The sequence below is a fragment of the Euprymna scolopes genome, chromosome 3, assembly GCF_053919585.1.
Source record: "Euprymna scolopes isolate OS-2025 chromosome 3, ASM5391958v1, whole genome shotgun sequence".
Taxonomy (NCBI): Eukaryota; Metazoa; Mollusca; class Cephalopoda; order Sepiida; family Sepiolidae; genus Euprymna; species Euprymna scolopes.
This window is the reverse complement of record NC_136484.1, coordinates 181,259,393-181,272,605: the sequence shown is the minus strand read 5'-3', so window position 1 is coordinate 181,272,605 and position 13,213 is coordinate 181,259,393.

The window sequence follows — 13,213 nt, the reverse complement described above, 5'->3', positions numbered from 1 at the left end:
AAAAAAGCAGAATTTAGTAAAAGCCGATGACTAAGCAACACGATCTGTCTGATAGTTAGATGTGCAATTAATCTATACTTTAATCCTATTATATTTAACCGAGCTCTGAAAAAAGGAACAGAGAACATATTGTAGTTAGTATATTTAATTCTCTCACGTTAATAGAATATATAATGCAAGACCATAATGTGAAGATACTAGACCACCTCAGAATAAGTGCATGCTTTTAGACACTTAAAAACTGCATGAGCAGCCCCGTCGGCTCTTACCGGTGAAGGCGTGTCAGGAATTTGCGAGAGTAAACCACTTAAAGAGAACAAATATCACAGCTCGACAGAAAAAGGCCATTACGACTAGAATGACCCAGTTACTGCCAAACTGATTGTCGAGGACGAATACTAGACTGATATGATTGGCACTAGAAATACTACAACTTTTTTTTGTTTTCGACGGGAGTTAGATTGTAGTGAGTTATCAATAGTACATCTAGATATATGAATGACTACATCCATGTACGAGCCGTACAAGGACGAGTTAATAATGCTGAGATACCCTTACGTTTCCGAATAATTTCACCGAGAACTGATGTTCCGGTGATAATGTAATGTCCAATGTGGGTGGCCATTGTTACTGATGCGTTATTGTAAAATGGTACGGAAGTCTAGAGGTCGTCGTCAATCAAGACAGACAACTTGTAGCAGGACATGTCGTGCCAGCGAATATGAGTTGCAACTCGTCAATCGATAACGATTCCAAGTTTTAATAAGATGTCTGCTCATGCAGCGCACAAGTAATGTTCTACAAGTCTCATTAAAATACGCCTTAATGGCAGCTCACTTCAAATTTTAACAGCCACTGACCAGTGACAGATATTTGAAAATTATGACTAGCATAAAATCATGTCAAAATCGAACTTGGATGATTGGCTCAATATTGAATTTTGTGGAGATTAATCCGATATATGTATATATATATATATATATATATATATATATATATATATATATATATATATATATATATATATATATATATATATATATATATATATATATATAATGGTTGTATTGTTGTAGTTTTGTTTTACATTAAACTCCAGTGTTTATCAAAAAGTGCTTCATCACAAGTAGAGAAATTATAGTGTGTTTATAAAAACATTTTTGGCTGCATAATTTCAACAGAAACATGTATGCACATATATTGCCTGTCATGTTTTTATAAATAAATATACAGTATATAAAGATATATATATATATATATATATATATATATATATATATATATATATATGTAAGAGAAAGAAAATTAATACTGTAAGTTAAACTTTACAATCAAAATTTCTTTCACTTATAATAAGCTGTATCTCTATTGCTTATTTAGCTTTTTTATTCGGTTGGGATTAAATTTTCTATATATAAATACTGTTATTTATATTAGTTTGAAGTTTACCATTGCGTATATCAGGAAAACACACACACACACACACACACACACACACACACACACACACACACACACACACGGCGTAATCGCGTTGACTCACCGGTTCTCGTCAGATCACCGAAGTTAAGCGACGTTGAGCCTGGTTAGCACCAGATGGGTGACCATTTGTGAATTCTAAGGCGCTGTACTTGTTTCCAGTCGTCCTGTACTTACACTTCACTTGCCACTGGTATTTAACAATTTCGACTCAAGAGAAGTGTGGTTGGAGATTGCGCACCTCCTGCCACAAAAATTCCACGCGCAGGCACCCCTACGTGGGTATCCATATTCTGTCAAAGACTGAAGGAGCCTGTTATATATATATATATATATATATATATATATACTAGCTGTACCCTGCCACGCGTTGCTGTGGCTTAATTTCGTGTAATGGAAAATTCTAATAAAAAGAGAAAATGCATGCTTCTTATATTCTTAGTACAGCAATCCACTCCAAAAAGTAAAAAAAAAAAGGCGAAAATGAAAAAAAATATGGTAATCTTGCAGAATTGAATCCGGATCCTCGGGAGTTACCATCAATCATGGCTTGGGCTCGACCAACATTCAGTGGATTAAGCCGAAAGTTGCTAAACCATTGAAACGCTAAATAGTTTTCTTTTTTTATTGTATTCAAAAATGTGAGTTTTTAATTAATATTTGGGTAAGGGGGGGTGTTACTATACACAGATTCGAAAAAGTTGTTCAAAAACGAATAAATGAAAGCAAAGGTAAGGTCAATTACGTTTCTATCTAACGGGATAATTTTTTAGTGTTTTTATTTAATGTAAAATGTTTAATCGCCTCAAAACGCAGTGTTTATCTGCGTATTTGAAAAAGACGAATGGTCGCGGACTCTGTTGAATACGTTAAGTTTGGGAAAATCAGTTAAAAACCATATAAAACAATGTCAGACACCTACTGATTATATGTTATTGTGACATAGGCTGACATATTCGGTGGGTTTCTGATAGTATTTTGTATAGTTTTTTAGTTTTAAATCATTTTCCCAAACTTAACATCATCAACAGTGTCCATCACCGTTTGTATTTTTCAAATACACTGATAAACACTGTTCTTCGAGCCGACTAAACGTTATAGTAAATAAAACGGGTTTGTATTACTAAACACAGAAACGAAAAAGTTGTTGAAAAATAAATATAACAAATAAATGTTATCAAAGGCAAGATAAGTTACTTTTCTACCTAACTGGATAAGATTTTAGTGTTTTTATTTAGTGTAAAATGTTTAATCGGTTTGAAAAAATGTAGTGTTTATCTGTATATTTGAAAAAAATAAATGGCGGCAAACTGTTGAACACATTAACTTTTGGAAAATGAGGTAAAACTAAAAAATACTATACAAAATACTGTCAGGAACTCACTTAATATATGTTACTGTAACATATGCAGACATGTATTCAGTTGTTTTTAACAGTATTTTGTATAGTTTTTTTTTTAGTTTTAACTCATTTTCCCAAACCTAATGTGTTAACACAGTCTGCCGCCATTTGTAATTTTCAAATAAAACAGTAAACGCTGTGTTTTTTGAGCCGAATAAATTTTTGTATTAAAAAAACAAAAAAAAAATTATCCATTTCGGTAATAAAGTAACATATGTTGCCTTTTATAATATTTGTTATATATTTATTTTTTGACAACACAACTTTTTCGAATCTATATGTACAGTAGTACAAACCCAATAAAAACACTAAAAATTATCCAATTAGGTAGAAAAGTAACTTATCTTGCCTTTGAAAATATTTACTTGTTATATATTTGTTTTTGTTGACAACTTTTTCAAGTCTTTGTGCAAGTACAAACCCAAAGGTGTATTTTTCTGTCTAATTTTATTTTTGTTACCGCGCTTAAATTTAAATTTCACGATATCTTTTTGGGGGGAGGGTATTTTTTTTACATTAGATCCACCTCCACAATTTTCGACTATGCTGAATAAGAAAATCTCATTTAAAATTTGCAGAAGCCATTAGTTTTCGAGATATAAAGACCTGTACTATGCACTATAATTCACTGACGGCCATGAATAAACACTCCCAACCTCCCCATATTAAGAACGGCTTTCGGAATAAACAACACCCATGCCTAACCACATGTTTTAACCTTTTATCTGTCTTTCGTCTGTTAAAAACGGCTTTTGGAGTAAATACCGCCATTCTCCCCATGTTAAGAACGGCTTTCAGAATAAACACCCCCAACCTACCCATCTTAAAAATTGTGGAGGTGGACCTAATGTGAAAATTTACCTTTTGTTTTTTTTAATAAATTGTTAGTTGAAAGCACAGAATAGTGACAAAACATCATCCCCTCCCCTTGGTAAAAATAGCAAAAAAAAAAAAAAAAATGGTTTTCTTAATAGAAACTTTTCTGTATTTCACCTAACAATTTCTGGTACTAATGAACTTACTAATCCGCGCTATTTTTTAAATCGAATTTCCAAGTTTAATTAAAGTTTTATGATATGTTTTTTTATTCAATTGTAAGGTTAAAGTACAGAATAGATACAAAACACTCTCCCCTCCACATGTTAAGAATGGCTTTTAAATAATAACGTTATTATTTCAGCACGGATCACTCTCTACATGAGTACCTAATATTTTTTTCAGCCATTCCTACCATAGAGAGGGGATGGTGTTTTGTAACTATTTTGTGTTTTTTAAACTAAAAAATTATTATTAAAAAAAGATATTGTGTAATTATAAAAAAATAAAAAGATATTGTGAAAGTTGAATTTAACTTGAAAAACAAAAACAAAAAAACAATGTTCAACATTGTAGCCGGACCTTATTTGGCAATAAGGTCACGTGAGTCGATTAATGGGTGCTAATGCACTTACTGATCCGCGCTATTTTTTTAAATCGTATTCCCAAGCTTAATTAAAGTTTTATGTATTTTTGGTATTTTTTTTAGATTAGGTCCACCTCCACAATTTTCTTTTAAATGACGACTTGTAAAGGTTTCCGACTATGCTGAATACAGAAATCGCATTGAAATTTTGCAGAAATAAGTAGTTATCGAGATATAGATAGTTGTTTTATGCATTGTATTCTTTGGCGGCCATTTTTGTTACGCGCGTAGATTTGTTTATGACGCGCGTAAGCGAGTAAAAAAGACGACTGCCAGAGATTACAATGCATTATACAAATTTCTACTATCTCGATAACTACTTATTTCTGCAAAATTTCAATGCGATTTCCGTATTCAGCATAGTCGAAAACCTACAAAAGTCGTCATTTAAATGAAAATTGTGGAGGTGGACCTAATCTAAAAATTTACCGTTTTTTTCATTCAATTGTAAGGTTAAAGTACAGAATAGGTACAAAACACCCTCTTCTCCCAATGTTAAGAATGGCTTTTTAAATAATAACGTTATTATTTCAGCACGGATCACTAAGTGCACGAGTACCCAATTTCTTTAAAAGTATTCATATTTTCTTATATAAAAACAACTTCTGTAAAAAAAAAGAAAAAAACGTGCACTTTCAATCTTTGTTAAAAAAGGTTTTCTTGAAAAAAAATACGGTAAAAAAGCAAAGAACAAAATGTTAATCGGTATTCATGCAGAGAGTGATCCGTGCTGAAATAATAACGTTATTATTTAAAAAGCAATTCTTAACATGGGGAGGGGAGGGGGTTTATACCTAATCTGTACTTTAACCTTACAATTGAATAAAAATATATCATAAAACTTTAATTAAACGTGGAAATACGATTTAAAAAATAGCGCAGATCACTCTCTGCATTAGCACCGAAAGTACGGATTAGTTAGAAAACATCCTCCCTCCCAATGTTAAGAATGGCTTTCTAAATAATGTTAATGCTTCAGTACTGTTCCTTGTCTGCTTAAGTTTAACTTTTGTTTATTAAATTGCTAGGTGAAAGTCCAAAACAGTTACAAAACACCCTCTTCTCCCCATGTTAAGAATGGCTTTTTAAACAATAACGTTATTATTTCAGCACGGATCAATAAGTGCACGAGTACCCAATTTCTTTAATAAAGAAAAAGAATTCATATTTTCTTGTGTAAAAACAACTTCTGTAAAAATAAAGAAAAAAACGTGTACTTTGAATTTTTGTTAAAAAAGGTATTCTTGACCCCCCCCCAAAAAAAATACGGTAAAAAAGCAAAGAACAAAACATTAATCGGTATTCATGCAGAGAGTGATCCGTGCTGAAATAATAACGTTATTATTTTAAAAGCCATTCTTAACATGAGGAGGGGAGGGGGTTTTGTACCTATTCTGTACTTTATCCTTACAATTGAATAAAAACATATCATAAAACTTTAATTAAACATGGAAATGCGATTTAAAAAATAGCGCAGATCACTCTCTGCATTAGCACCGAAAGTACAGAATAGTTAGAAAACATCCTCCCTCCCAATGTTAAGAATGGCTTTCTAAATAATGTTAATGCTTCAGTACCGTTCCTTGTTTGCTTAAGTTTAACTTTTGTTTATTAAATTGTTAGGTGAAAGTCCAGAATAGTTACAAAACACCCCTATCCCCATGTTAAGAATAGTTTTCTAAATAATAACGTCATTATTTCAGCGGGGTAGCTTCTCTGCATAAGTAACATGTTTTGTTTTTAAATTGTTAGGTGAAAGGACAGAATTGTTACAAAATACCATCCCCGTGTTAAGAATCTCTTTCTAAATAACATTATTTCAGCACGGTATTTTCTATGCATACGTACTATCTATTTTTGTTTATTAAATTGTTAGGTGAAAGTATAGAATAGATGCAAAACTCCCTCCCCATGTTAAGAATAGCTTTCTAAATAATGGTATTATTTCAGCACAGTACCTTCTCTGCATAAGTACTATCTTTTGTTTATTAAATTGTTGGGTGAAAATATAAAATAGTTACAGAACACTCTCCCTTTCCCATGTTAAGAATGGCTTTCTTTATAGCGTTATTTCAGCACGGTACCTTCTCTGCATAAGTACCATCTTTTGTTTATTAAATTGTTAGGTGAAAGTATAGAATAGTAACAAAACGTCCTCCTCATGTTAAGAATGGGTTTCTAAATAACGTTATTATTCTATTATTATTTTATTATGGTACTTTCTCTGCATTAGTACCATGTTTTGTTTATTAAATTGTTAGGTGAAAGTACAGTACTCACGCAGAGAGTGATCTGTGTTGAAATAATAACGTCATTATTTAAAAAGCCATTCTTAACATGGGGAGGGGAGGGTGTTTTGTACCTAATCTGTATTTTAACCTTACAATTGAATAAAAAAACATATAAAACTTTAATTAAACCTGGAAATACGATTTAAAAAATAGCGCGGACCACTCTTTGCATTAGCACCAAATAATATTTAAGCAAGTTAGCAATCCGTAAAAAACTGTACTTTTACCAACCAATCTTATATCGAAAAAAAAAAAAAACTAAAAAAGCAAGCGTCAAACGTTTTTTTTTGCCTTATATAATAAAGAAAAATATTTGAATTAAAAAATTTGGAAGAATTATGTTTTTTTTTTTTTTTACTTATCGAGTAAACAGAAAATGAAATCTACTTCGTTTCGTCAATTCGTGGCTGTGAAATGAATCGAACCGGAAGTTCAGTTTTATCAAAAAAACAGGTTCGCACTAACGGTTACGAAAATATATTTATTTTATTTAATATTTTAATAATTCCCGAGGTAAATTTATTTTAATAACATAAAAACATCCCTCGACTCTAAAGATGGGTTGTCTGAAAATTTCAAATAAATTCGTAACGTAGAAATATGGTTTTATTCGCTTATAACGAATCAAAAATTACATTTATATATATATATATATATATATATATATATATATATATCAGGGGCGGAGATGGGAGTGGTGCCACTCGTGCCTGGCACGCCCAATAACTCGGTTAATTTTATTCAAAATGGATTAAATTCATCCATTAATTTCAAGCAATCATACTTAGTATGATCTCAATTAAATTACGTATATGTTCAAGTTTCGATAACTTAGTAGGCAAAAGTTCATAAGTATATCTGGGAATAATACAACGATGCTGCTTTGAACAGATGGTCTTTGTCTGGCCTCCGTCAGATCCATTGAACCTCCTCTAAAAGCGGCTACAATGTTGAGCACGCGTAATCCGTGCCAAGCACAAGATCCCTCATAATAACAGTAATGTTAGAGAAATCTCGCTTTAGGCTGTAGCCAATGGCAAAATTGAGCACAATGTTACTGCTGACGCCTGTCTTGGGAAGAGAGGGAGAGAGAGAGAGAGAGAGAGAGAGATAGACACATACGTACGCATAAACACATGAAGAACGATTACAACTACTGCTTCAATATGAAGTGGTACGAATAGCTATGTGTAAACATAACCACCCGTATATATCAGATTGTAAATATCAGTGATAAAGTTATGTTTCATTAATTAATAAAGAACAGGTTTTGAATGAGAGTTAATTTGTTTTTTTTTTATTGAGGAATGTTTTCTTCGTGAATTTTGGATCACACGGGTTTAAGTCATTTTATATTAATACCAAGAAAAAACCCTCAAATCAATGAACCTTCGTAGAATTCCATAGTGGTACATAAATTCTTTTGTAATTTTTTTTCATAAAGGTCCTGCATGTAACTTTTTTTGCTGCATTCATCATTTCACAGCTATTTAAACCCAACTTTATTCATCAATATTACCTTTTATTCTATGGGAAAACTTAATTGCTGTTTTTGGAGAACATTACTTCAGTTGCCGAAAATATTTCAGTCGCTTCACTACATTCAATTTTACCACGGACTTTATTTACGAATTCTTTGTATCTTAGAATTTTGGGATAAAATTAAGATTTCCAATGTTCTCAGTGTTTCCACGGATAACTTCAACTGGTCAATATATCGTATGTTTCAAGATTCATCAGATGGAATTTACATTTTGGAAGTTCCCTGTATTTTACGTACAACGTCACTTGGGCTAATTTTCACGGGTAAGTAGATTGTTCTCTAACACATTAAAAAAGTTGTACTTCATTTACTGTTAATGATCTGGATTTAATATTAAACATAATGGAAATGGATATTGTGTTAGACCTGAATAATAGATTGTTTGGCCAGAGAAATGTAGCCGAGAAGCGAGAAATTATCAAAGTTGGGCGCCCAACTCCTTTATTGGTGAATAAGGTTAGAACTCGTTCGTTCCAATCCAGATGGTATTGGCAGGTTATGTGCGAGTAAATCTGAGCAAATACTCCATTGTTGGCCTTCCTTGCTTTTCACGCCTAAATCAGGACAATCATAGACTGATACTGGCAAGGTGCGTTAGTTAATCTGTGCTATACAATGGAGAGTCACGCAATAGCAACTATGATGACTTACTTTGGGTCCACGGACCACGAGTTGGGAACTGAAGTCGACAGAGGGCAGGGAGGGAACGAGTAGCAATAATATGCTAGAGTCGCCACTGATATATATATATACCATGAATACCAACTTCAGTTTTAGTAAGTGAATTTTTCATGGGGTTCCAATCCTTCGATAAGAAGTAATCATCATCCCTACACTGAAGATTTCGTAAGTGCTTGTTTGTAAAAAAATAAATATTTAAAATAAAAGTATTGCTATTACATCTTTTAACAACGACTGGATCTCTAAGTATTTGTAAACTAGCCATCAATCTATGCATAAAGCGATATTTCGACTGCGGCCGTTTTTCTTCTTCTTACAAATGAGTCATCATTAATCAAGACTTGGAGGCAACTCGTGGAAAAGGGTTGATAAGTGTATTGTAGTCATTGGGTCAATAGCGTAGTAATTGTTAGTAGTGGAAATTTGGTATAATTTGATTTTTAAGTGTACAGAACTTGTTTATGTTAAAGACAACCGTATTGCAGTCATCCATAAAGCTGTCCAGGGAGACGGAATTCTACGGGCGGGAAGTTTAAGAAAAGAAGCTTTGTTCATAGAATCTACGTTTAGGTTAAGGCACAGATAGATAGTGATAGAAATTATTGATAGCGTTTTTAAATAGACGAGTGTATTTTGTGAAATTTTCGCTAGAAGAAACCACGGATTGGAGCAAAGATTTCCTACTTGGTTACGAAGTCAGTTTTTAAATCTGTCAAGGCAGAATACGGTGTCCGAACAGCTCCTGCCCAGATGTGAAAACCGTACTTCATTTTAAGACGTACTTGGATCTTATATAGGCAGAGGATTGCATCCAAAAAGTTTACAACGACCTTGGCAACGATTTAATGTATGTGCTCCATTTAATACCAGAAGTAGAGGTCAGACCTAGAAGCTTGTCAAACGATGGAGCCTCCCCATGACGAGAGCTATTTATTTCAATTTGAGCCAGAGGTGGCGGTCAGAGTGATTATAATGGAAAGAGAGAAGCATGATTTAAAATGCATCAAAATTAACCAACCATTGCACTACCTGCCCAAGATCAGTTGAAAGAGAATCACAAAGATTTTGGTCATTTCCGGTTTTTGAAGTGTTGCCATAGATTGTAATGTTGTCTGCATAAATATCTACGAGTGATCTAATAATTTTGTTTAGAAAATCATTTTTGAAAATCAGAAAGCGTTAGCCCAGGGTGGAACCCTGAGAAACGCCAGCATTAATACAGTGAGTTTCTCATTTTTGTCCCTCTACCTATCAAAGGGGTCATTTCCAGCTATACCGTAGCTGAAGATCTTGCCACGTTAACCTTTATGCCGTACCCTATCAAAAGCCTTTGATACTATAGGTTATGTTTACCGAGGTAGTAGGCACTTCTCTATTTAATTCAGATATCAGCAACCAACTCATGGCGCATAGAAGACCGATTAGTCTTTACTGAAAGGGAGATCACCGATTAACTAAAGTTTTAAATCCGGAGTAGACTAATAATGTTTCCCAGGGTATTAGGAAGCATTTTCCTTAAGGCAACTTTAAACAGCTAGGGCTAGTTGATTTACTGAAATCAATGTTTTTGGTTAGCGTGGCAACATTGTTTGTGTGTCGCATAGCTTATTTACAGACATAGGAGGAAATGCAGGAGATAGGCGATGCTGATCGCATAAGGTAGAATTTACTACAAAGTTTTTGACAAAGAGTTTGGCTATAGACTTTAAATTTTCTTAACCAGAGCGTAGTCACATTCTCATGTAAAGAAAATCTATGACTGAAAACTTCAAAGAGATTCAATATATTTTATAAAGCGATTCTAATGAATTGGTTCATTCTTGTCATCTTTCCCCTTCCCTCTGTCTTTCTCTCACTCTCTTTCTCTCTTTCTGTTTATATATATATATATATATATATATATATATATATATATATATATATATATATATATATATATATCGATATATATTCGTTCATATTATGTCAAAATGTACTACAACAGACGCACCAGCCAATAATCCATGCTTTAGCAAATCGTGGCTTCGCAGAACTACAGAAAATGTGCGTAATTTACTAGTACAGTAGAGAAGAGCCTATTTTCTTTGTGTCAGTCTAAAATTTAATTTGAGAACAAGACATTGATCAAATATCCAGGAAACAAAATGGAGACTTCACTGATTGATGTAAAAATCTTAAAAAGGAAGCCGTTTTGGTAAGTACAGAAAACTGCTTGTATCGTTATATAATCACACTAGAAAATTAGAAACACTAATAAAGCAAGGCTGATGTCCGCCATCAAAATCACAGCCAAAATGAACAATACGACGACCAACAAAACGGGAAAGCGAAAGGCAAAAATATAAAAAAAAAAAAAAAAAAAAAAATTATAAACATGGGATGAAAAGCAATTCTATTGCAGATTTATAAAGAGCTGACCAAAGCAATAACCAACTAAAGTGCATGTAAGTGGTTACAAATATGATACTTTGATAGAGAAAGCTTATTCCTACTGACAACTACACAAAAAATGTGATCTGACTGAAGTACAAAAAAGCTATGAAAAAAAAACATTGGGGACAAAAAGACGAAAGTATAATTGTCATAGGGAAAACAGTAAGCACAAAAACAGACACGGAAATAGCGTACTCAGGAGACTTTGTAAACGAATTCAATTTTGAGCATCTATAAATCGGGACTTGAGCATCTATAAATCGAGAAAAGCTATAAAATATGAAGGAAAACCCTTGTATGCGGAAACCAACCTACATAACTAAACAAAGAAAAAATCGAAGAGATACTACAAATATAGAAGATAACATCAAACGAACCCATCTAAACCAGATTAAATTTGATTAACAGCTGAAGAAAATAAGATACAAAATTCGTGTGGTGAGTCAAAAACTACGAAACAAAAACCAAACATAGAGGACTCCAGAGTGTACAGACATCTTGGACGACGGATTTATTTCTACTCGATTTCTAAGAAAAGCCAAACGCTAGGATTCATCAGGCTTATAAGCCTGATGAATCCTAAGGTGAATCAAACACGGAATATTCGGTGTAGCTTAATTGCCATATATATTTTATAATTTACTATCTAGCTCTACCTACGTATTGAGCACTGTTGAAGTAAATACTTCAAGTTTACGCATAAATTATACTTTCGTATATTAATTTATGTGATTAAATGAAGTAATCATATATAATCATATATAATATATATATACATATATATATATATATATATATATGTGTGTGTGTGTGTGTGTGTGTGTGTGTACGTGCGCGCGAATGTGTGCTTACACTAGGCACCGCCAAAAACTGGGGGGGGGGGGCAGGCAAATACTTTTTGAAGGACCGTCTTTTTAAAAATCTACTAAAAATCAGGTAATTATCCAAGCAATACGAAATTTTCAGCGATTATTAAGAGAAGAACGAACTTTATAACAGTGTACATATTTTTAATAAACAATATTTATATATATATTTTTTTTGCTTACAACCCCCCCTTGTTTTGAGGGGGTTCCAAATATGCTTAAAATAATCATCTGAAACTGAACAAAACATATTGTGTTGTTGTAAGGGACGGGATTATAGATTTAAAAAAAAATGTTTGCATACCTTATTTTGATGTCTGAATATCAGAACTTCGATTGTGTTTAATTATCTCGCTGTTGAGTTTTTGAGTGTGAAATTCGGTGAATATGTTAAGTAAAATAATTAATTTAAGTTAAGCAAAAAAAAATTTTTTTTTAAATATTTATATGAAAAAAGCCATTTTAAAATCTTTGATAAATAAATTAACAATTTCTTTTTAGTAAGCCGAATAATGCATGACCATTATTAAACAGGGCAAGCTTTGAAGAATCGATACAAAAAAAATTCGATAAATATTGTGGCCTTTGTGTTAAAAATATCATCATTTTTTCGATCCAGTTTGGAAACGTTTGCCGCCTTTCGACTACGGTGGATCAAACGCGCTGAAATAATTTTTTTTATTCTGCTTTAAATTACCCCCTCTCCCCATTTTGGAGAGCCTGGCCCCCACACACATACACATTAAAAACCAAACTCATACAAATGGCCACCTATCTGGTACTGGCCAGCCTCAGCGTTAATAATACATTGAAATTTTCGTCAATGAAAAATAAGTTTTTTTTGGCTTTTTGGTCTTCCGTACAAATGTAAACAGAGTAATCAAATCGACTCGAAGTAACTGGTTGCTTATATGAATAAGTGGAATTATTTGAAATCCAGGTACTTATATTATAATATTTTTGCATATTCTCATAGAAAATCACCCTAAATCTTAGTTAGACAAGAAATAAACAAATTAATTCTTTCAACCCCCCCTTTTTTTTTAACTATTTATA